Consider the following 23,795-nt stretch of genomic DNA (forward strand, 5'->3'; position numbering starts at 1 on the left):
TGGGGCGCCTGGGTGGCTCAGTTGTTAAGTGTCTGCCTTTGGCTCACATCATGATGGGATCGAGCCCCGCATCAGGCTCCCTGCTCAGCGGGAAGCCTGCTTCTCCCTCTCCCACTCCCTCTGCTATGTTCCCCCTCTCGCTGTGTCTCTCTCTGTCAAATAAATAAATAAAATCTTTAAAAAAAAAAAAAAGATTGAAAAATTAACCCCTAAGTATCAAAGACTTAAACACAAGAGCAGAAACTACAGAACTTAGAAGAAAACATAGGGGAAAAGCTTCATAACAGTGGATTTGGCAATGATTTCTTGGATGTGACAGTGGATTTGGCAATGATTTCTTGGATGTGACACTAAAACCCAGGCAACAGAAAAAACAGATAAACTGGATTTCATAAAAATTAAAAACGCTTGTGCATCAAAGGACATTATCAACAGAGTGAAAAGACAACCTGCAGAATAGAAGAAAATATCTCCAAGTCCTGTATCTTATAAAGGGTTAACCAGAATGTAAAAAGAACTCCTACAAGACAACAACAAAATAACCCAATTTAAAATATGGGCAAAGGACTTGAATAGATCCTTGTCCAAAAAGATATACAAATGGCCAATAAGCAAATGAAATGACGCTCATCACCACTAATCATTGGGAAAATGCAAATCAAAACCATAATGAGATACTACTTCACCACCATTAGGATGGCTATTATCAAAAACACAGAAAACAAGCGTTGTTGAGGTTGGGAGAAATTGGAACTCTTGTGCAGTACTGGTGGGAATGTAACTAGGGCAGCTGCTGTGGAAAATGGGGTAGTGGTTCCTCAGAAAAACACAGAATTACCAACAATTCTACTTTGGGGTATATATTCAAAAGAAGTGAAAGCAAGTTCTCAAAGAGATATATGTATATCCATGTTCATAGCAGTATTATCCGCAGTAGCTAAAAGGTGGGAGCAACCCACATGTCCATCAACGGACATGAATACAATGTTGTACAGACATAGAATATGGAATATTACACAGGCTTAGAGGGGAAAGGACATTCTGATACATGCTACAATATGGATTAGCCTAGAAGACACTACGCTTAGTGGAAAAAGGCAGCCACAAAACGGCAAATATTGCACGATTCCATTTATATAGCATACCTAGAATAGTCAAATTCAGAGAAGGAAAGAGGAATTGTGGTTACTAGGGACGTGGGGGAAGGAGAATAAATGGAAATTGTTGTTTAATGGGTAGAGTTTTAGTTCAGCAAGATAAAAAAATTCTGGAGATGGATGGTGGTGATAACAGTAAAACAATGTGAGCATACTTAATGTCATGGAACTGCACATTTAAAAATGATTAAAAGGGTAAATTGTATGTAATGCACATTTCGCCACAAATAAAGATGTTACTCGGGATGCGGTATAGGGAAACAAAGTAATGAAAAACACAAAAGCCAAACCGAAAGATATGGAAAGGAGAATGGAACGGTCCGCCTGCCCTCAGATCCACGCATAACCTTCCATGTCCTGAGTCTGGGGAGCTGATATCTCAAAACTGTTACTTCCCACACTACTCGCTCCCTTCACTTACTCCTCTGCTAGGTTCTGTCCGTGAGAGTCTCGGGCAGGAGACTGGATGGGAGGAGGAAGGGATACCAGGTTATTTCTCCTCTGCTTTCTCTGGGTTTTATGATGTCTCCACCAGTGGCTATGTCTCCACGGTCCCTGTTCCTATAAGGAAAAACCTGCCACGGTTCAAGATGGCCTCAGTTTCTGGGTTCTGGTAAGACTACCTCCGTACGGCAACCCTACAGCCCAAGCAGTGACAAGAGTTTTTTTTTTGCTATTGCTGAACATAAACTGCCTCACTAGGCCCTGTTTGGCATTTAGATATCCCAAAACATTTCTCACTGATTTTTCACATGTCTTAGTCTGTTCAGCCTGTTGTAACAAAAATACCATAAATTGGGTGGCTTAGAAACAAAAAAATACTTATTTCTCCCAGTTCTAGAGGCTGGGAAGTCCCACGTCATGTGCTGGTAGATCCAATGTCTAGTGAGGGCCCACTTTCTAGAGAGCTGGGTTTTCACAATAACCTCACATTGTGGAGAAGATGAGTTAGATCTCTGGGGTCTCTTTTATAAGGACATTAATCTTATTCATGAGGCTCCTCCCTCATGACCTAATCACCTCCAAAGGCCCCACCTCCCATCACCCTGGTGCTTAGGATTTCAACACAGGAATTTTGGGAGGACACAAACATTCAGACTAGAGCACCATCTGAAATTCCCTGTTGAACTACCCGGTATTAACCGTTTTCCAGACCCATGCAGTCCAACACACACCCAATCCATTTGAGAAGGCAAGAATAGAGAGAATGGAGAAAAAGCAACAGGTAATGGTTGAGAGTTTTCCTAAAGAGGTGAAAAGTGTGAACACTCAAATTTAGGAAGCTCAAGTAGGGTAGATAAAAAGAAATCCACAGTTAGATACACACCACAGTAAAACCATGGAACACCAAATACAAAGAACACCTCTTAAAACCAACCAACTAGAAAAGATATATTACATGTAGAGGAAAACAATTAGAATGACTGCTGATTTTCTTTCTTTTTTTCTTTTAAGATTTATTTATTTTAGAGAGAGCGAGCAAGCAGGGGGAGGGACAGAGGGGAGGGAGACAAGCAGACTCCCTGCTGAGTGGGGAGCCCCACTCAGGGCTTGATCCCAGGACTCTGAGATCATGACCTGAGCAGAAATCAAGAGTCAGACGCTCAACCGACTGAGCCACCCAGATGCCCCTTGACTGCGGATATTAAAATAGAAAGCAGTAATATAATAAATTCAAAAAACATGTATGTATTCAAATGAAAGATGATAATTGTTAACCTAAAATAAACAAAAGTATCCACAAAAGTACCTTTCAAGATCAAAGGCAAGATAAAGACATTTTTCACCAAAAAAATTTGCGTTTAACCATAATGACCCCTGAGAAAGAGCACATTTATAGGATACCTTTCAGGAACAACAACGATCCGCAAGAAAGGTCTAAATTGCCAAAAAACAGCAAAGAAACTGTTATGCATGTGTATAAATCTAAACTAGCACTGACTGCGGGTGCCTGGGTGGCTCAGTTGGTTAAGCGACTGCCTTCGGCTCAGGTCATGATCCTGGAGTCCCGGGATCGAGTCCCACATCGGGCTCCCTGCTTGGCAGGGAGTCTGCTTCTCCCTCTGACCCTCTTCCCTCTCGTGCTTTCTATCTCTCATTCTCTCTCTCTCTGAAATAAATAAATTAATTAATTTAAAAAAAAAAAGATTTAAACTAGCACTGACTGCAAGACACAATACTAGATAATAATGAATAATAATGAAATGAATAACATGAATAATAATGAAAAGTATAGTAATAGGATTTCAATGTTCCTAAATTACTTATATGGTTAAAGAGGCAGTTAGAAATACTAACTTCAGACTTTTTTTTTTAAAGATTTTATTTATTTATTTATTTGACACAAAGAGAGAGAGAGAGTGAGAGGGAACACAAGCCAGGGGAGTGGGAGAAGGAGGAGCAGGGAGCCTGATGTGGGGCTCGATCCTAGGACCCAGGGATCATGACCTGAGCCAAAGGCAGATGCTTAACGACTGAGCCACCCAGGAGCCCACTAACTTCAGACTTTTAAGATAAATATACATGTTAAATACTTACATTAAACACGAGAACCTCAAAACACCATTATATAAAGAAAGTAGCAGATGGCTTTACTCAAAGCCAAGCATTATTGTAATACCCCGATTCTTACTTTTAAAAAATACTCATCATATATTTTTGCAGAACATTAATGGAGGATCCTTCCCTCAATGCACCCACTTCTGCTAAGCTCTTTCAACTTCACCATGTAAAGTTTAAGCTAGATTCAAAAGGACCTCCTGCCTGTGATGGAAGAGGACATACTGGAAGGTCAACAGGTCAGCTACCTAAGTTGTCCCTCTCCACACGGCAGCCAGAATGATCTCAACACAGAAAATCAGATCACATAATTTTCCTGCTAACAAGCCTTCAAAATCCATATTCTTACTGCGTTCTCCAGACCCTGAATGATCTGGCTCTTTCTGACACCCCTAAACTCACTCTAAGTTTTTCTTCACCACTCCCTGTGTCTTCAGCCTCTACTCTCTCCTGACAGGTGTTTGGACACTGAAACTCTTGTCTGCTGAAGGATGTCCTGTTGTCTTGGCTTAGCTGCTTCCTCGAACCCTCTGCACGGCTGGCTTGACTTTCTCTCATACACGTACCATGAAGATCACACACAGTTACCACACCCACAAATGAACTACCCCTTCTTTTATCTTATTGCATAGATTATCCTCTTGGCATGATTGTGAAAGGAATAAAGCCTCCCTGGTTAAAAGAAGCCCACTAAAAAGTGTGTTTGCTATATAAAACAACTTCACAGAGACACCAGGCTGAATCACCACACAAGTTTTGCTATCTCCTTTCTCAGAACTTTAAAACACACTCACAGAAATCTCTGGTCCAGTGTAACTGCAGACCAGATGAACTGGACATAATATCTCTTTCAGCTTTCCAATAACATAGGTAATAAAGTATGGCTTAAAACAGATCTTGTCTAGTTATATGTATGGTCTGTTTTGAATGAGCCGTAGTCAATGTTTTGTTCCCTTCAATTTGCTTAAAGATGCTCTGTAGAGAGGGCCAACAAGGACTACTGATGTACTTCCATACATGTGTTCTTTCTACCACTCATTTTCTCAGTTTGTAATTATGGAAATAAAAGTACTTGCTTAAAATAAGTGCTGAAACCAAAAGAAAGGCTATCATTTCCTGACAAATTTCTCCATAGTTAAAAAGTGGCATTAGTGGGGCGCCTGGGTAGTTCAGTTGGTTAAGCTTCTGCCTTCAGCTCAGGTCATGATCCCAGGGTCCTGGGATCAAGTCTCACATTGGGATCCTTGGTCAGTGGGGTCTCCCTCTGCCTCTGCCACTCCACCTGCTTGTGCTCTCTCTCTGATAAATAAATAAATAAAATCTAAAATAAAATAAAATAAAAAGTGGCATTAGTGAGAACCCAAAACAACTTTAAGTCATCGGAACACTATTTCAAGCTTTAGTACAAACCCATAAGCTTCAATGTCCACAGTTATAAAATGCAATGATAATGCATGTCTGAACTAATTCTGAGTTGATTTAAGTATCAAATAAGGAAATGCTTCATAAATTGTAATACAGGATTACTGTACTCCTTTTTAAAGGATAAAAGTTGGGTTATGGTTTTGGCCACACAATTACCCGTTCAAATTAGTAAGGTATATTTTCCGAGTCAGAAATCACAACCTGAAATGTCTGCAGGGCAAGGGAGGTGAAATACATGAGTGAGGCAGGTGGGAGAAAGTACGAGCAGGGAGTGGAGACCCTGTGGAAACTGGAGAGTGTACGCACTCCACCCAAAGTGGGCAACCATATGCTGGCTTCAGCTGCTAACGGTTGCAAGCTCCCCCTTGCCTGGCCCTCCTGTTTCTCAGGAAAAGCTAGGACTCTGGGAATTTATGCAAAATGCAAAATGTACTAATTCTAAAATATTGGTAAATAATTCAATTATTTTAAAGTGATGAGCTCACCCAAATCAACATATCCAAAGACCAAATTCAGCTTTTATGCTATCACCTTATGACTTCTACATGAGGATTTGTGTTCTTTGTCAAGAAATAGACAATAGACATAAACCTAACCACATGGTGTGATTATCCTCCGAGCTCAGGAAAAATGGACACTAACAGTGGCTAGCATTTTTCTGACTGACTGCCATATGCCAGGTGCCTACTGTACTTATAGTTTTATATGCATTGTGTCATTTAAGACTCATAAGAAACATTCCAGAAAGGCATTACTGTAACCCGCATTTTCAGAAAAGAGACTGGGATTAGGGAGAGTTTTTAAGGTCATAATGCTGGTGAATGGTAGAGTCAAGAAAAAGACGAGGTCAAAGGACATGGTAGAAAGTTGTTGTTCAATGATAGATGATTTCAGTTCAGAAGAGTAATGCTCCCCAACTTGAGGGTCGTGACTCTCTGTGGTCCCCAAAATGGTAAAGAGTTTTCTGTGAATTATTTTGAAAGTCTAATGGAAATCTTCTATTTACCCTCTAATGGATAACTGAGTTTGTTTCCTATTACCAAGGAAAGGGAGTTTGTTTGTTAGATACAATTTTTCAAATTATGGATCCAGGGGAAAGACTAATGAAGAGATCATTGTTTAAAAAAAAAAGTTGGAAATGAAAAGTTTAGAGTACTGACATTGCAGAAATCATTAAAATGATAAAACATTTTAAAATCACAACTTTATATAATCTACATTCATATACTCTAAAGTAGATTTTCACTTACAAATATTTGTTTGTTCACCAAACTATTAGTAGCAACTAATGGACCTTCAAATATTTTGGATTTGGCAGATAAAAGTTTTTTTCAAACATGTGCACAAAAAAATTGGGTCGTAAAAGGAAGATGGAAGAGGAAGGCAAGACAATACTATCCCCTTTTGTGATGTGACCACAATCTCTGCAAATAGATATACCAGGCTGGTATTATAAGACCATCAAGTTGAACCTTTCACTTTGCACTTTTTTGCCCCACCAATAATAATAAAAAAGGACTAAGACAAATGAGAGTAATTTTTCACACACGCTAGACATCACATCAATACATTCATAAAAAAAAGTTATCGTTGAAATCTTATACATCTCTAAATTCTCCAATTTGAAAACAATTATCTTTTATAATGTCATAAAAATCAAGATGGCATGAATAACACGGACCCTCATTTATTTGTCAAAACTTGGAACTTAGGCTCCAGCAAATCCAGAAAAGTTGTCAATTTGATCACCTACCTTTAAAAAAGTCTGAAGAGTAAAGCATAATGCTCAGATACAAGACAAAGTGTCCAGGCTGCAGCTGTGATCCTGGGCCTGTGACACACAACAAAGTCATGGTGTTACAGGGATAAGCATCCAGGATCTGGGGAAAGTAATTAGAAGCTGAATTTATAAACATTTAGGTAGTATGGAAGGACTATAATTTTTTCCTCCGTTTTAGCATTTTTATACAACACGGAGCATAAAGCACCTCATCTCCTTTACCAGCATAAAACAAATCTAAAGTTCCTGGATCAATGTGAATTATAAAAAAAACTTAAGGCTTTACTTAAGCACCTACAATCACCACGAAAACTGCAGAAACAACGAAACCCATGAGGAGTCTTCGGATTTTCAAAAAATGTTTTTTCTTCTTAATTTTAGTGCTGTTACAAGGGCTATTTCAAGGCTTACGTCCAATTACTAACATCCTAGTACTACTAAATGACCATTTAAAATGCTTTTGTTTTAAATTTCTCTTAGTAAAATGTTAGCAAGGTGCAAATAGAAGAAACTCCTGGAAAACAGAACGGGGCTGTTAGCAAGTTTCAATGACGTCGTTCCTGGTAGGATTCCCCTATTTCTCAACAAGGATCACAGTGCTCTTGTCTGCACTTTTCTCTCTCCTTAGGAAACTTTCCAGAGGAATATGGAGTTGCAGGGACCCCAGGCCCACCGACCTGCTCCTAGAGAAATCATCCCCGAGCAAGAGCTCCCGGGGACCAACGCGGCGCGGCGCCACAAGTCCCCCCGCGGACCGCCGGGGCGAGGTGCGTCCTCCCCTCCGGTTCTCCCCGCACGTTCTTCACGCTCCCCCTCCAGGTCTCCGGGCCGGCCCGGGGCGCGCCCTCCACCCCGGGGCGGGGAAGCGGCACCGCCTCCAGGGCCCGCAGGCCCCGCCCCCTCCCCGGGCTCCTCGCCACACCCGCCCGGCCCTGACCCCTACCTGGGCGGGAAGCGGGCGCCTCCTTACTCCCCTCCCGGGGCTCGGGAACGTGCTTCCTCCCCGCCGCGCCCCCGCCGCACCCAGCCCCGCGCCGAGAGAGATCGCGCGCCACCCGCGCCTCGGAACCTCGCTGGGCGGTGGGCTGGCGGCGGGGGCCGCGAGGGTCTTTCCGGGACCAGGCCCGCGCCTCCCTGGCCTGGTGTCGGGGACGCGGGGCAAGGGGGATGCAGCGCCCACCCTGGGGCGCCCCCCAGATCCCTGGAACCTCCCGGACATGCCTAGGGTCCTGGAGCAAATTCACCTAATTTTAATGCGCGGTGCCTTTCTCCCCCCGCCCCCCCTAAGAACTTCCCCAATCTATGGGGCTCAAGCCCCTGGCTGAAAATAAGCATCGGTTTTAGACCTGCGAAAGGAAAGTGACTAATGAAGTCACCCACAGGTACCAATTCACTTTGGCGATTTAAGGAACCTGGGGCTCAGGCTAAATGAAAGCTGGAAACTCTGCTTCAGGAAGACTCCTGTTTTTTTTTTTTTTTTAAGATTTTATTTATTTATTCATGAGAGAGAGAGGCAGAGGGAGAAGCAGGCTCCTTGCTGAGCAGGGAGCCCGACGCGGGACTGGATCCCAGGACCCTGGGATCATGACCTGAGCCGAAGGCAGACGCTTAACCATCTGAGCCACCCAGGCGCCCCCCTAGGAAGACTCCTGTTAATTACCAGTCCTCTAGTGGGTCCCGTGCGGCGCCAGGTCTGTCCTCCCTGTCCTGACGGTTCTGAGCTCCCTGAATGGGTCCATGCTGACCACATTCCCCTGAACAGCTTCAAGGGACATTGGCACACAGTTAAGCCTTCCTCCCACAACCCTCCCCTTCAACAGGTGGGAGCCACAGTCAAAATGTCCTTTGATTCTGTTAATAATCTAAATGGGTCTGACATTCATGATGTTATCTAAGTGAGAAGAATTCTAGAAGAGAACAGAGGTCATCTAGTCCTAATCAATGCATCTGCCTTAACAAAAACATGATCATTTGAATAGATGCCAAAAAGGCATTCAGCATATTCAAGATCCTTCCTCAGAAAGATCTTTGAACTCTAGAAATTGAACAATGAATTTTTCTCAGAATATCGCATTATGCCTCAGATACATCTGGTATCTGAGGATATCTCAGTATATTGAGAATATCGTATCAATACTAACATGTAAACAGACTCAAAATTTTAAGTTACTTCTTTAAAAACCAGCATATCAAATATATTATTTAACATAATAAAAAGCAGTAACCGGGCACCTGGGTGGCTCAGTTGGTTAAGCGACTGCCTTTGGCTCAGGTCATGATCCTGGAGTCCAGGGATCAAGTCCCACATCGGGCTCCCTGCTCGGCAGGGAGTCTGCTTCTCCCTCTGACCCTCTTCCCTCCCGTGCTCTCTATCTCTCATTCTCTCTCTCTCTCACATAAATAAATAAAATCTTAAAAAAAAAAAAGAAGTAACCAACTGGCCACACACAAAATAAAATAGGCCAACAATAACCAATTAAAATACAATGGGAAAATGGATGCCATTTACAATAGCAACAAAGAATATGAAATAACTAGGAATGATAAAAAAAAATGAGAAATGTAGATCTAAGAAGAAAAATGCAGGACTATTGAGAAAGTATTTAAAAAATATTTTATTAACTAGGGAGACAGAGGATATCCTTAAGTGAAAAAACAAAATTTTAAATACACAATTATTACCTCCTAAATTAAGAGACAAAAATATTCTAGAATTCATCTGAGAAATTACATAAACTAGAAAAGCTAAGGCCAGTGGTTTTCAGACTGTGGTCTTGGGGCATCTGAGGTCATTCAAGGGGTTCACAAAATCAAAATTGCTTTCATGATAGTATTAAGACTTTTTTTTTTCCACTTCTTTTTCAGTATCCATTCTTTCACAAGTATACAGTCAAGTTGGCTACATCCTATGTGTTATACCAAGAGGCTGGATGCTGAAGCAGATATATCTTCTATCATGCCAAGCATGAAACAAATTTGCAAGAATGTAAAGGAATGCCATCTCTTCCACTAAATTTCTTTTGTTTTGGAAAACTGTAGTTATTGTTCATTAAAAAATGTTATCTATACTAACATGCAATGAATTTACTAGTGTTTTTAAATTAATTTTTGAGTAAATATATTTTTAAATTTCTCAAATTTCTAATATGGTAAATATCAGGAGACATAACACACAAACAAAAGCGCTTTGGTGTCCTCAAATGATTTTTAAGAGTGTAAAAGAGGGTCTAAGACCAAAAAGTTTGAGAACCTTTCGATAACAATGAAATAAAAACATATTCGTAAACTATAATAATTAATAGTATGGCACAACACAAGAATAGAATAGTATGTACAATCCAATCAGCCTAAGACCATCAAGGACAAAACCTGTGGTCTCACTGTCAAGTTTACCAACTCACTGCAGCAATGGCAACTGTCCACCATGAGGCAGAGTTTTGATAAACTCAAAGCCCAGCAGGGCTGGGAGTAAAGGGGCCAACATGAGGGTTGGACTGCAAAATGAACCTAGGGTTTGCTTCCTTGGATAAACTTGGAATGTCATATTCAGAAACACCTCATGTGGAGCAGAGCTTCACATGAGTTGTAAAATCAAGGCCATTTGTCTGTATCAAAGTGAGTTAGACCTCTGAGCAAGAGTGGGATGTTTCATTCTTACTGATATAATTTCAAAAATTAAAATTTCTGATCATCTAGGATTTTAGAGAACACGATTTTCCAATGAGTAAGAAAGTAGTAGTTACTCAAAGAAGATGTCTGTAGTGACACTTTAGAACTGCAATGTGCCCTTGGAAGAAATATGGTTTCCTGTTCATCTTGCAGCTGGCTGTCCCAGTCTGATAAATAGCCAGGTGGATTTTTACTTTCTCAGTCTGTTAGTTTTGCTTTTCAAAAGAAACTGATTAAATAGTTCCAAATAGATTTGGGTTAAATTTACCAATTATTTTCCTTTATGGTTTGCCAATAGATACAAGAACTTAACATATGATGTGAAGCCATAAAAAGCCATGTAGGAGAAAAATTTTATTCAATAAATGATTTTAGGACTACTGGCTAGCTTTTAGGCAAATATATAATTAGATCAGTGTGTCAAACCATGCACAAGAGAAATATGATAAGGATTAAAAATTTTGATTTAGAAAATCAAAACAGAAGTCTAGAAAAAATAAAATTAATATCTATAAAATATCTGGATGGAAAAATATTTTATGCTTAAAAGCAATCATATAGGAAAACAACTGGCAAAATTAACTAAATAATGTAGTATTCCCCTTGAAAATATCAACCAAAACAAACAAAAAACAGCGGATACAAAAAAGGGAACAATACTCTGGAAGAAATAAATGCAGCAGATAAAATAGGGTTTATATCTTTAATATATCTTAAAAAGTGCAATGAAATTGTTAAGAAAAGCTCCAGGACTTTAACAGATAAAGAATAAAGAGATGACAAATGCTCTATTGAGAGGGAGGGCTGGAAGCTGTAGCCACATGAAGTGTTACCTTAATTCTATGTGGGTCTGGATTGAGAAGTTGAATAAAGGCCAGGAGAAGAAGGTCGCAGTCAGGGAAGGCTTCTTAGAGGAGTTGTTTGGTTTGAGGCATAAGGCAGTGTAGGAGCTCACTTGGTAGGAGAAAGAAGGTCACATCGGACAGACGGAGCAGCCCGTGCAGAAAGACAGACCTGGAGGAAAACACAATGCTTCAATATGCCTGAAGAGGCATTGGAAATAAAGCTGTAAAATGGGTGAGTTTGGCAAAAAGGCCCGCATGCCCAGCCAAGGAGATGTATTTGACCATGGGAGTTATTAAAGAATATTTGGGGGTGCCTGGGTGGCTCAGTTGGTTAAGCATCTGCCTTTGGCTCAGGTCATGATCCCAGGGTTCTGGCATCAAGTCCCGCAAGGGGCTCCCTGCTCTGTGGGGAGCCTTCCTCTCTCTCCCTCTGCCACTCCCCCTGCTTGTGCGCGCTCTCTCTCTCTCTCTCTCTCTCTTTGTCAAACAAATAAATAAAATATTTTTTAAAAAAAGAATATTTGGTAGTGAATACCACAGTCTAATAGTGGAGAAAGAAAGAGGTGACTTTGGGGGCTCCCAAGGATTTCTGACGGCCAGATTTGGTAACTGAATGTGGAAGAGAGGCAAAGGAGTTGAGAATCACTGAAATGTTGCCTTGACTGTCATGACACAGAAAGGAATTTTATTTTTGTCATCAGTAGACTCCCCTCTTCCTCCTGTCCCCCGCAAGATATCTATTTTTGACGGAGGAATCACTTGATAGGTGTACTTGGACACACACACTATCCTCCCTGCCCCCACCAAGGAGTGTGCTTGATTTATAACAAATGGTTGCAGAACTGTCTTCCAGGAAATTTGGGTTCAGCCATCTGAGGGCTTTGTTCTGCTGATTAGAATTGAAAAGTTTAGGAAGATTCTGGGCAAAGAATGAGAGGCCCGGGAACCATTTGATAATGCTTTGCTGGAGCATGAGGGAAAGGAACCACCCTCTGCCTCTCCGTGAAAAGTCCAGTAAAATCTGCAGGAGGGATCAGATAGATTTGGGGTGGAAATAAGACGAAGTATGAAGTCTGGCCTCAAGACACCTCAGACAGATGCAACGTATTGTAGTTGCGTGAACTAGGTAGAGAACTGTGGTCCCATAAAACAAAGAACTGCGGTCCCAGAAACCAAACCGAAAACAGCAGAAAGTGGGATTTGGGATGGAAACGATGAATTCTAAATTTTACATATTGAGTTTGAAGTGTAAATGATTATTAGGCATAAGAGACAGCTTTTTGAAAATGTTCAAAGTCTTTCTCTTTTAGAGTAGATCCATATCTGTGTGTCGCTCCAGAAAGGGTGGGGTTTGCTTTTCTTTTGTCTTCTGTGTCGCTTTTTTCTGCTCTTAAGCTCTTCACTGGGTTAGTTCTCTGCCTTCTCACAGTATTTTTTTTCTACTGTTATTTTTTTTCCCTTTTATCTAGGAGATGCTCATCCTCCCCATCAGAGGTTGACGGGAGTAAATCGCACTCGTATTCTGAATTATTTCTAACAAATCAGAAATGAGCCACAAAGAGCTGAGGCTCAGAGTACAATGTCATCTTTATTACTGTTCAAACAGAATTGAAGAGTAAGTCCAGGCCTCTTACCTCCCATCCTAGTTTTAAGCCACCCATCCAGTGTCAGGCAGAGAGGCTCAGAGAAAGCAGACAATTCAGTGGACTTGCCAGAAGCCGACCCCAACTTGGAAGCTCACAGCACCTTGTGAGTGAGCCCAGCCCAACACGTGCAGAGATCTAGAGGGCAAGCAAGGGAAGGAACAGCCCCCAGTCCTGCTTTCTGAACCTCAGAAGCTCCACCCTGCCAGATCTGCACATGAACCCCAGTCCAATTACATTTGTTCTCAAATGTATCCTTATCTCTATTCCGCTGGTATTGCCTTAATTTAGACGTCACCCTCCTAGTGCGTTCCACCTTTCTCCTGATTTTTGCCTCTGCCTTGTGCTCTCAACTTTATAATAAATTAAATTATTAAAGGTATTCCTCAAACCCTTGGTAAGAAGTTTCCTTGCATTGATAGCACATCTGTGTGGTGATCCTCCCAGGCAAGAAAATATAGTAACTAGTCTGTAGGTCTTACTACCAGGTTTCTCTTTTATTTTTTTTTAAAGATTTTATTTTTATTTATTTGGCAGATAGATACAGAGAGAGAACAAGTAGGCAGAGAGGCAGGCAGAGGGAGAGGGAGAAGCAGGCTTCCCGCCGAGCAGGGAGCCCGATGCGGGGCTCGATCCCAGGACCCTGGGATCAAGACCCGAGCCGAAGGCAGCCGCTTAACCGACTGAGCCACCCAGGCGCCCCTGGGTCTCTCTTTTAAATGTGCAAGCTTTCTCCAAGTGCATTATCTCCTTTTATGTGCCCAATATTCCTCTCTCATGGAAAGTCCTGTAAGGTAGGTGTTTATATTTATCAACAAGGATACTGAAGCAGGCACTCAATAATGACTTCTCAAAGGTCACAATCTTATTAAAGTTTCATCACTTCGAGATAAGAAATTCCAAAGGCTGCTACCTCTGTAAATGTTCAAAATAGAGTTTGATTTTCACAGAGGGATCAAGGATGAAATCATGATGCTTCAAATTGTCTAAACACCATTTACGGCTTCCCAGTGATGGGCAAGGCTTTGGCCGGGTGAGTCTTCCTTGGCACCTTTCTCTAGCTCCATTCAAACTGAGCACCCACTCTCCTCTCTACTTACTGAACTGTTAAAATCTCAGTCGTGATACACTTGATTGTTCTTTTTTTTTTTTTAAAGATTTTATTTATTTATTTGACAGAGAGAGACACAGCGAGAGAGGGAATACAAGCAGGGGGAGTGGGAGAGGGAGAAGCAGGCTTCCCGCGGAGCAGGGAGCCTGATGCTGGGCTTGATCCCAGGACCCTGGGATCATGACCTGAGCCGAAGGCAGGTGCTTAGCCTTTACCAGAATCAGTATGACGGGTATGGTAGGCTTTTTTTTTTTAAGAATTTCATCCCTTCATTCTTGATTCATCACTCCATAAATATTTACTCAGTGTTTCTATAGGCTAGAGCTGTTCTAGGCATTGACTTTGAAACCAATCTTTGCCATATATACCTGTAAAACATTCGCAGCATTTACTCACTCTCTATATGAGCTGACACTCTGTAACTAAGTGGAGGACTACTAATATCAGATTACTAATATAAATGATACTCAGATAGTTGAGACTAACACATCCTTTCACCACTAACCTTATGTAAATCATCTAACTTGTCTGGATTCAAAACTGGTTCAAAAAGTTGGTCCAGGTGTTTTCTTAATCTTAGCTTTGGGCCCTTTGGCTGGTTGCCTCCTTGCTATCAGTTTCTCAGCCCTAAGGACCTGTAAACATTTACATATGCATTACGCAATTACGCTAGTGCAAGCATATCAAAACTATCATTTTTACTTCATCTATTCAGGCAGAGTCCAAGAATTGACTTATATGTGTCTGTAAAATATTCCACATTTTGGGCGCCTGGGTGGCTCAGATGGTTAAGCGTCTGCCTTTGGCTCAGGTCATGATCCCAGGGTCCTGGGATCAAGCCCAGCATCAGGCTCCCTGCTCCGTGGGAAGCCTGCTTCTCCCTCTCCCACTCCCCCTGCTTGTGTTCCCTCTCTCGCTGTGGGATCAAGTCCCACATCGGGCTCCCTGCTCAGCAGGGAGTCTGCTTCTCCCTCTGACCCTCCCCCCTCTCATGTGCTCTCTCTCTCTCTCTCTCTCATTCTTTCTCTCTCAAATAAATAAATAAAATCTTTAAAAAAAAATTCCACATTTAAGACACCATTGGGGTCACCGACTTGATTTTTCTTTATGAATTTTGAACTTCTGCCATTGCTTTGCATTAGGTTGTGTGGGAGGGAGGAACTGTGTAATATCACTATGTAATTTAGTTGAAATGTTCACTGCTGTAGAGTGTATGCAAGCTGCCTCAAATAGCACGCATTGCATAGGCTTTCTTTCCCTCTTGCTCCTTATGCGTCAGGCAGTAAAACAGTGAATAGAAAGGAAGAACATGTCTTGTTTGGTGAATGATGATTTTTGTTGGTGATCATTTTTTTTACCTTGACCTACATTCATTTAGTATCAGATACTTCCACCGACGCTCATCAGTTGGCAAGATAATGTATCAAATAATCATTATCAAAATGAAATGTTTGGTTTGGATTCTTAATCAGAATTTAAACCATAGTTTAAAAACAGTTTCATTTAGGGGTGCTTGGGTGGCGCAGTCAGTTGCGCGACCAACACTTGGTGGGGAAAAAGGACAAGAATTGAGGGTGTGAAGTAGGGTTTACTTCTTAGAAAGTAGAGGAAGGTATTTAATATCTTTCCTTCAGAATATTTATAGCTAACATAGCTTTTTAAAAATTTGAAGTGTGTAGAGAGATTTCTTGGTTTTGTTTTTTGTTTGTTTGTTTTTTAAGCTCTCTCTGGATTATCGCAGACTGTTTATAATTGTGCATTTTTCCTTATGGAGCATTTTGGGTTGGAAGATAGAGGGTCAGGGTAGGAGGGAATTTAAGGGAAATTTCAACATCATATACTTCAACCCCCTATTTTATAGAGTAGGACACTGGGGGTTAATTCACTTGCCTGAGGGCACACATCAAGTAGGTAGCACACCCCAAGGGAAGAGGGCTGACTTTCTTTCTTTTGGCCCACATTCTTGCCAGAACATTGCACTCACTGCCTGATTAATCTTAGGGTGGGTTTGGGGCTACTGGGAACTCACTTGGGCAGGTACCCATGGTATACAAATAGATACAAATTATGATCTTTATTTTTAAGCTTATAGTTGTGGACCCCAACAGAGTTCCTACAGAAAACGGAGACCCTTAGATCTCCTTATGTCAATGTTTTGGATTTGACAATCCTAGTTGTAAAGGATCCATGTATAGAAAGAGAATTAAGAAAATAATTTTTAATTTCATTAAAAAATATGGATCAAAAGCTTCCTGTATGCCAGGCATATTCTCAGTGTAGGGGATATAACAATCCAAGAAATGGTCAAAATCCCTGCTTGAATGGAGCTTGTGTTCTAGTTGTAGAGACTAAATAAGTCAAATATATTTCACTTCTGATGGTAACAAATATGAAAAGAATAGAACAGGGAAAGGGGATAAAAAGGTTGGGCATAGAGGCTGTCAAAAGTAGTGTGGGGAGGGGCAGGGCCAGCTGAGAAGGTGGCATTCAGGCCCTATGGGAATGAGGATCCAAGAATTAACATGGTGGCTGGAGCCCATGAAACATAGAAGCTTTTTCTACCCCATGGAGAAGTGTCCTCCTGTGGGGCAGGGTTGTCTCTATTGAAGCAGCCAGATCTCTAGGGTGTCTTGTTTAATCACTCTTAACTCCTATCACTGGGGGTGAGGCCACTGTGAGTTTACTTTCTGCCCCAAAGTATCCCAAGTGTTTAGTAATTTAAAAGGTGATGAGACCTTGACATCAAGGAGGCGGCACAGGAAGAAGGAATTAAGAGCTGGGAGCTAACCCACAGTGAGTCTGAGATTGTGCAAAACAATTGACATTAGTATCCAAACTGTTCTTTTTCCAGCTCTATTGAGATATAATTGACATATACACTGTGTAAGTTTTAAGGAGTCCACGTATTGATTTCATACATTTATATATTGCAAAATGATTACCACCATAGCATTAGCTAATACTTCTAGCTTGTCCATTTCATTTTTGTGGTGAGAATATTTGCCGGAGTCCAGCTCCAGCAGGAAACGGTTCCTCGAAGGAAAGGACAGTGTCGGGAGTGAGGAGACACAGACACAGGATCAGGTTGTAAGCATCTCCCTCGATAGCCTCGGAGGGACTTTTTTTATTCATTAGAATGTTTCCTTGTTTTTCCATTCTTTCATAACATGTGATTTTATTTTTTACGTTTTATCGCAATCATTTCGGATTTAAAAAACAGAGCGTGACCGTGCGAGACAAAGTGTGACCTATAAAGGTTATCTACAGTTTATTCTTTCTCCAAAGGCAGCTTACAGTGTGTGCACCCTATCTTATCAAAGTACTTATTCCATTTCTATATGTTTTTGTCTCTTGTCCTTGCTCCATAGACACCACGGAGGATTACTCCTCTTAATCCTTTCCCAGAGGCTGTCAGATGATGCCCGCACCCTTTTCCCCTTAATCTTGTACCATTTATTCATGTCCTCACCATCAACTCCAGTATAAGGAATGGGAGGAGTAGGGGTAAGGAACTTAATCCTACTCCAGGGCTTGCCTCGAGGGGCATAGCAGAGGTGGCCTCCTATTTTGTATGCAGCATAGGGAGGTCCCTGTACTATGGGAACGACATGAGATGCCCTTCTCTTAGAACCCTGGTGCTTCTGAGGTGCCTGTGGGATCTCATCAACAGGAATTTTTACTGGGCCTGGATCCAACAGCTCCCTTAAACGAAGCTTATCAAAAGAACTCCACGTTGCTCATGTTAGATGAATTACAGATTGGAGGACATTGGGTAATTTTACTTCTTGGCCCATTGTCAGCCTTCCTGGAATCAGTTTTGTTATGATTGCTTGCATAGGCATAACTAAATTTATAAATCATTTTATCATGAAACCCTAGAAAAAATCCCATGATTATAAAGATTGCCGCAAATAAAATGAAAGGAAGTAGCAGGAGCCAGTTGTGGAGTCTCCTGATTTTCAGGATTATCCCCCATACTTGAACTTTGTCAAACAGCATGAGTAGCTTGGCTTGCGCCAAATATTTACGATTTACAATCTTAGCAACTTTTATGTATATAATACAGTATTAATTATTAGCTATCATCCCCATGCTGTACATTATATCCCCAGAACGTATTCATCTTACAACTGGAAGTGTGTACCCTTTGACCAACATCTCCCCATTTCCCCACCCTGTAGCCCCTGGCAACCATCATTCTACTCTCTATTTCTAGAAATTTAGCTTTTTTATTTTCTACTTATGAGGGATATCATAGAGTATTTGTCATTCTTTGTCTGACACTTAACATGATGCCCTCAAGATTCATCCAAGTTGTCACAAATGGCAGGATTTCCTTCCTTCTCATGGTTGAATAACATTCCATTGTATATATACATCTTCTTTATCTGCTCATCTGCTGACAGATATTTGGCTTGAATATTCCTAATTTAGCAGCATCATGCAAATTGTCACCACTCAGGAAACTTAACAGTGAGTCCAGTAATCCCGTAGAGTGGTTATTTGGATGCTCCCGGGTAGATACACATGCCGGCCGCAATGTGGTAGAGATGGATGGAGGCTCCAAGTAGAATCAATTTTGGAAGGAAATGACCTAAAAACATAGAATCAAGTTCCTGTTTTCCACTCAGTTACCGGGGATTTTAGAAATCTTATGCCTGACTTTAAAAATTATGGAACTGACAAAGCATTCAGTCTTTTTGTATGATCAGATAGTGGGATGTGAGGAGTTTTCAGGTCAAAAGGCATGTGTGTTACTATCTCCTATTGACATTGTAATATTAGAGATAACCTCTGGGAGATCCTGAACATATTCAGGCAAAAGCAGGCAAACAAATATTCAGGATGTTACAAGTGTAGAAAATCCTTGGGGTTAAACATGCCAGGCAGTAAGTACAAGAGAGTAAAGAGAATGAAAATATCCTAGAGTCATAAAAGTACTGCCAATTTATGAGAGTGCTTCAAAAATACTCTCTATTCCTTTTTTTAAAGGGTTTATTTTATTTGAGAGAGAGATAGAGAGAGTGGGGGAAGGGGCAGAGGGAGAGAGAAACTTAAGCAGACTCTGTGCTGAGCACGGAGCCCAATCTCATGACCCTGAGGTCATGACCTGAGCCAAAACCAAGACTCGGGCGCTTAACCAACTGCGTCACCCAGGCGCCCCCCAAAATACTCTTGGTATGGTATTCTACAATACCCAGCATGTTTTAGTTATCTAGACCTTTCCAGACCATTACATTTCAATAGAGTTTATTTCACTTACTTTGGTTTATTTTTCCCACAAAAATCTCAACTCTTATTCTAGCTTAGCAGTAAAAAAATTAGAGTTCATCATACACATTTAATTAATTTATTATCAGTTGACCTCTTGGCTATGAACAATGAACAATATGTATTTGCAATTTGTACATTATTTAAAGTTTCTGTGCCTCAATTTACTCATCTAGAAAATGGTGAAAAATAAGAATATTACCTACATCATAGAGCTATTTTGAGGATTAAATGAAGTTATCACTATAGGAACTATAGGCATATAATACACAATTAACATATATTAGCTCTAATTATTACATCAGTATTATATCAGTATTATAATTAGCATCTTCCACTCACAGAAGGATTTCAGGGCTCCTATTACAAAACTCTTTTCTTCATATTCCAATATGCCAGCTATCTGAATCAAGAAACTCGGATAATTTCATGGAGAGTCGTCTGTATAATCTCATAGAAAGAAAGTGGCCTTTATTATCATTGAGATTCACTCTAGTACTAGCTGCATGAATTTTGTACAATTCTTTAATTTCTCTGAACCTTATTTGTCTCTTTTGTATAGCAAAATAACTATTATTAACACCTTCACAGAGAAACGTATGCTCAAGTTCAGAGATGTTAAGGACTAAAAAGATAATACGTAAGTTCCGGTACTTTGTTGACTCATTAAATGGTAACTACTGCTTTTAGTTGTTTTTTGTCATTTTTTTTTTTTCCCAGGAAAACCCTGATACTAAAACTATGTGTTTCTTCAAACCAAGGTAGCCAAAGTCAAGGCTAACAGAGATTTTTCCCTCCAGAAGTACCCCTTACGAATTGAATGTTTCCTACTTCTTTCCTGCCCAGTATTAAGTCTTCTGCAGAAATCTAAATAAAGAGGTGACCATGGCTTCCAAAAAACTACTATTTTATGTTAATCATATTCCTTTATTGAATGAGGACCCTGAATTGTGTAAATGAATCCTATCTTCCTTTCAGGTAGGTGATCGAATGTACTGAAATAAAAAGACACACGTAGGTGCGCCTGGGTGGCTCAGTGTTAAGCATTTGCCTTCAGCTCAGGTCATGATCGCAGGGTCCTGGGATTGAGCCCCACATCGGGCTCCCTGCTCCGCAGGAAGTCTGCTTCTCCCTCTCCCACTCCCCCTGCTTGGGTTCCCTTTCTCGCTATCTCACTCTCTCTCTGTCAAATAAATAAAATCTTAAAAAAAAAAAAAAAAAAAAGACACGTAGCAATTGCCTGGCTCCATCTCAGGGCTAACCTGCCCAGGGGTCTGGTTCTGTCCCTCAAGAGAGAACCTTGCTCGAGTTCTCGCAGAGGAGGACAGAGTACTGCTGCTCACCTGTATCACATTTCCTTTGACTGATCTCATCCAAACTGAAAGGAGCCCCAGAAGAACAGCCCCAGAGCTGAAGCCAGATCCACCCATTCTAGTGAGGAATCATATGGGCAAGTACAGGTGAATCACAGAACAAACGGAAGCAACCATTCTTAGGAAACAATGGTATTTTGTCCATGTTTATGTGTTAGTTCATTATTGCTGAAACTTCCTTCTTTGGCAGAGACTTTCAAAAACACTGCACTTTGGGGGCAGTCAGCACCAGAGCAGAAAGAGAAGAAAAAGAGGAGGGTTGGAAAAGTCAACAGAAAAAATAAATTTTGCATATCCCACTCCAAAATGAGCCTCCTTCAACACAATGGGAAGGGCACAGGAGGACTACATAAGTGTCATTTAACAACTGTGAACTAGAGTTTTTAGGCAAACAGGGTTCAGGGTGAACTTTTCCAGATTAGCAATATAATTAGCCTTCGCTATGATTATAATTAACAGGCCAAGGGTTCAGGATGTGTATGTTTTGTTCTTTTTGATTTAAGCAACACCAATAAAAATTCCAATGCTCATTCTCTTCTGAAAGTTCCTGAAGCTGAAATGAAGGCATAGCCTTATCTTTTACATGAAGAACTCATCTCTGATTCCCAAACTGTAAAATTCCTTATCATGGTATGAATTCAAGGCTGGGAAGCATCAAATGATGGGGTGATGCAAGTTGTCCTGCTGGTGTTAAATTATACATTTGCTTAAAGCTAAGGTAAAGTAATCCCACAGAGTTTGTTAAAATATTTACATTGCTAATTAGTGTAATGGGAGCAGTAGATTCTATACAAGATAGCTCTGAAAAGGAGGAAAACACATGTTAAAAAACAGAAAGAAATAAAAAGAAAGGACAAGATCCACCTTTGGAAATACATTTTCAAATGTTTACAGATGCAAGACATGTTTCCCCCCGCCGAAGTCCACCAAATATGTGGTTTTTATACCTCTGAGGGTACAGGGTTTGATGCTTAAAAACATATGCAGGGACATCTTTCAGGCAGAGCAAATTAGAGCAAATCATTCTAGCCCTTGCTGAGGGTGGGTCTCCCCATTGGTGCAGACTGTGGATGAGCTGCTTAACTGGAGGGGTGAGCACTAAGAACTATGCTTCTTGTGGTGCCAAAAAGAAATCGATGCCTAAATGTACATTTGATGCTACAAAGCCACAGAGTTCCCATTACCTTCAAGAAAAAGAATGAGATCACCATCCTTCCTTCCATATATATCTGGGGCCCTCTTTGTTGATTGTAACCCTGATGGTATCATTAATTCTCGTTTCGAGGAATTTATACATACAAGGTAACTTATCGAGAACTGACTCTGCCATATGCCCAAGAGGCTCTTTGCATATATCATTTACTATAATCCTCACAAGACCCTGACTGGACTGGAAAGAAATTGGCATTTCCATTTTACAGAAGAGTGAAGTAAGGCTGAGAGGCTGAGCAACTAACCCAAGGCAGTACTGTGTATTAAGTGGTGGCCTCAGGTAGTAAGAGGCTCGTTTATACACAGTTGAGTTTTGTAGAGTAGGGGATACATTGCAGACTTTCTTATTTTAAAAACTTGCCTAAAATAATAATTTTTTTTAAGACTTTATTCATTTATTTTGGCAGAGAGGGAACACAGCAGGGGGAGTAGGAGAGGGAGAAGCAGGTTTCCCGTGGAACAGGGAGCCCAATGTGGGGCTCCATCCCAGAACCCTGACATCAGGACCTGAGCCGAAGGCAGATGCTTAAGGGACTGAGCCACCCAGGGGCCTCAGTTTTGTTTTTAGATACTCTGTTTACAGACAATTGTTCAGATAAGAAATGGGGGAATTTGATGTGCCAAATTGGTTGACTGCCTTTTAAAACAAATTCTGGCAAAATACATATAATATAACATTTACCATTTTATTTTTTTTTAATTAATTTATTTAACAGAGAGAAAGTGTGATAGAGTGGGGGGGGGAGAACACAAGCAGGGGGAGGGGCAGAGAGAGAGGGAGAAAGCAGGCTGGGCAAGTAACCCAACGTGGGGCTTGATCCCAGGACCCTGGAATCCTGACCTGAATCAAAGGCAGATGCTTAACTGACTGAGCCACCCAGGCGCCCCACATTTTAGTTATTTTTAAGTGTACATTTCAGTGGCATTAAGTACATTCACACTGTTGTGCAACCATCATCACCACCATCCACCCACAAAACTTTTCATCTTGTAAACCTGAAAGTCTGTCCCCATTAACAGTATAACTATCATTTTCCATTCCCCCGGGGCCCTGAGCGCCACAAGAAGCAACAGTTCTCAGTGCTCACCCCTCCATTCTACTTTTTGTCTCTATGAATTGAGTATCTAGGTAACTCATATAAGTGAATCACATAGTATTTGTCCTTTTGTGACTGTCTTATTTCACTGAGCATAAAGTCTTCAAGGCTCATCCATGTTGTAGCATGTGTCAGAATTTCCTTGCTTTTTAAGATTGAATACTAATCCATTGTGCATGTACATACACCACATTTTGTTTATCCATTCACCCATCCATGGACACTCGGATTACTTTCACCTTTTGCCTATTAAGAGGAATGCTGCTGTGGGGACACCTGGGTGGCTCAGTTGGTTAAGCATCTACCTTTGGCTCAGGTCATGATCCCAGGGTCCTGGGATCGAGTCTCTCAGCGGGGAGTCTGCTTCTCCCTCTGACCCTCCCCCCTCTCGTGCTCTCTTTCTCTCTTTCTCAAATAAATAAATAAAATCTTTTTAAAAAGAAGAAGAAGAATGCTGCTATGAACATGGATGTTTGTGCAAACATCTCTTCAAGTCTCTGCTTTCAAGCCTTTTGGGTATATACCCAAGAGTGGTGTTGCTGGATCAAATTATATGTCTATTTTTAATTTTTTGAGGAAACTACTATTTTCCACAAAAGTTGTACCATTTTACATTCCCACCAACACTGCACAAGGTTTCCAGTTTCTTTTTT

General features: G+C 41.0%; 1 protein-coding gene across 5 annotated transcripts in view; it reads right to left on the minus strand.

Annotated features, from left to right (window-relative positions):
* Positions 1 to 7,732, minus strand: part of MYO3A (myosin IIIA) — a 232,002-nt gene extending 224,270 nt beyond the window's left edge. For 4 of the 5 annotated variants that reach the window (XM_073885535.1, XM_073885536.1, XM_025891892.2 and 1 more), the window contains exons 1-2: positions 7,599 to 7,732; positions 6,895 to 6,972 (exon numbers count right to left, since the gene is read on the minus strand). The gene's annotated coding sequence lies outside the window, so the exon portion shown is untranslated. Of the gene's footprint in view, positions 1 to 6,894; positions 7,022 to 7,598 lie in introns of all 5 variants that reach the window. The other variant, XM_073885534.1, reaches the window with a different exon arrangement.
* Between the last annotated feature and the right edge of the window lie 16,063 nt (positions 7,733 to 23,795).

This window comes from Callorhinus ursinus, unplaced genomic scaffold (assembly GCF_003265705.2).
Source record: "Callorhinus ursinus isolate GAN/ISIS: 27379988/994484 unplaced genomic scaffold, GSC_fseal_2.0 scaffold63, whole genome shotgun sequence".
NCBI lineage: Eukaryota > Metazoa > Chordata > Mammalia > Carnivora > Otariidae > Callorhinus > Callorhinus ursinus.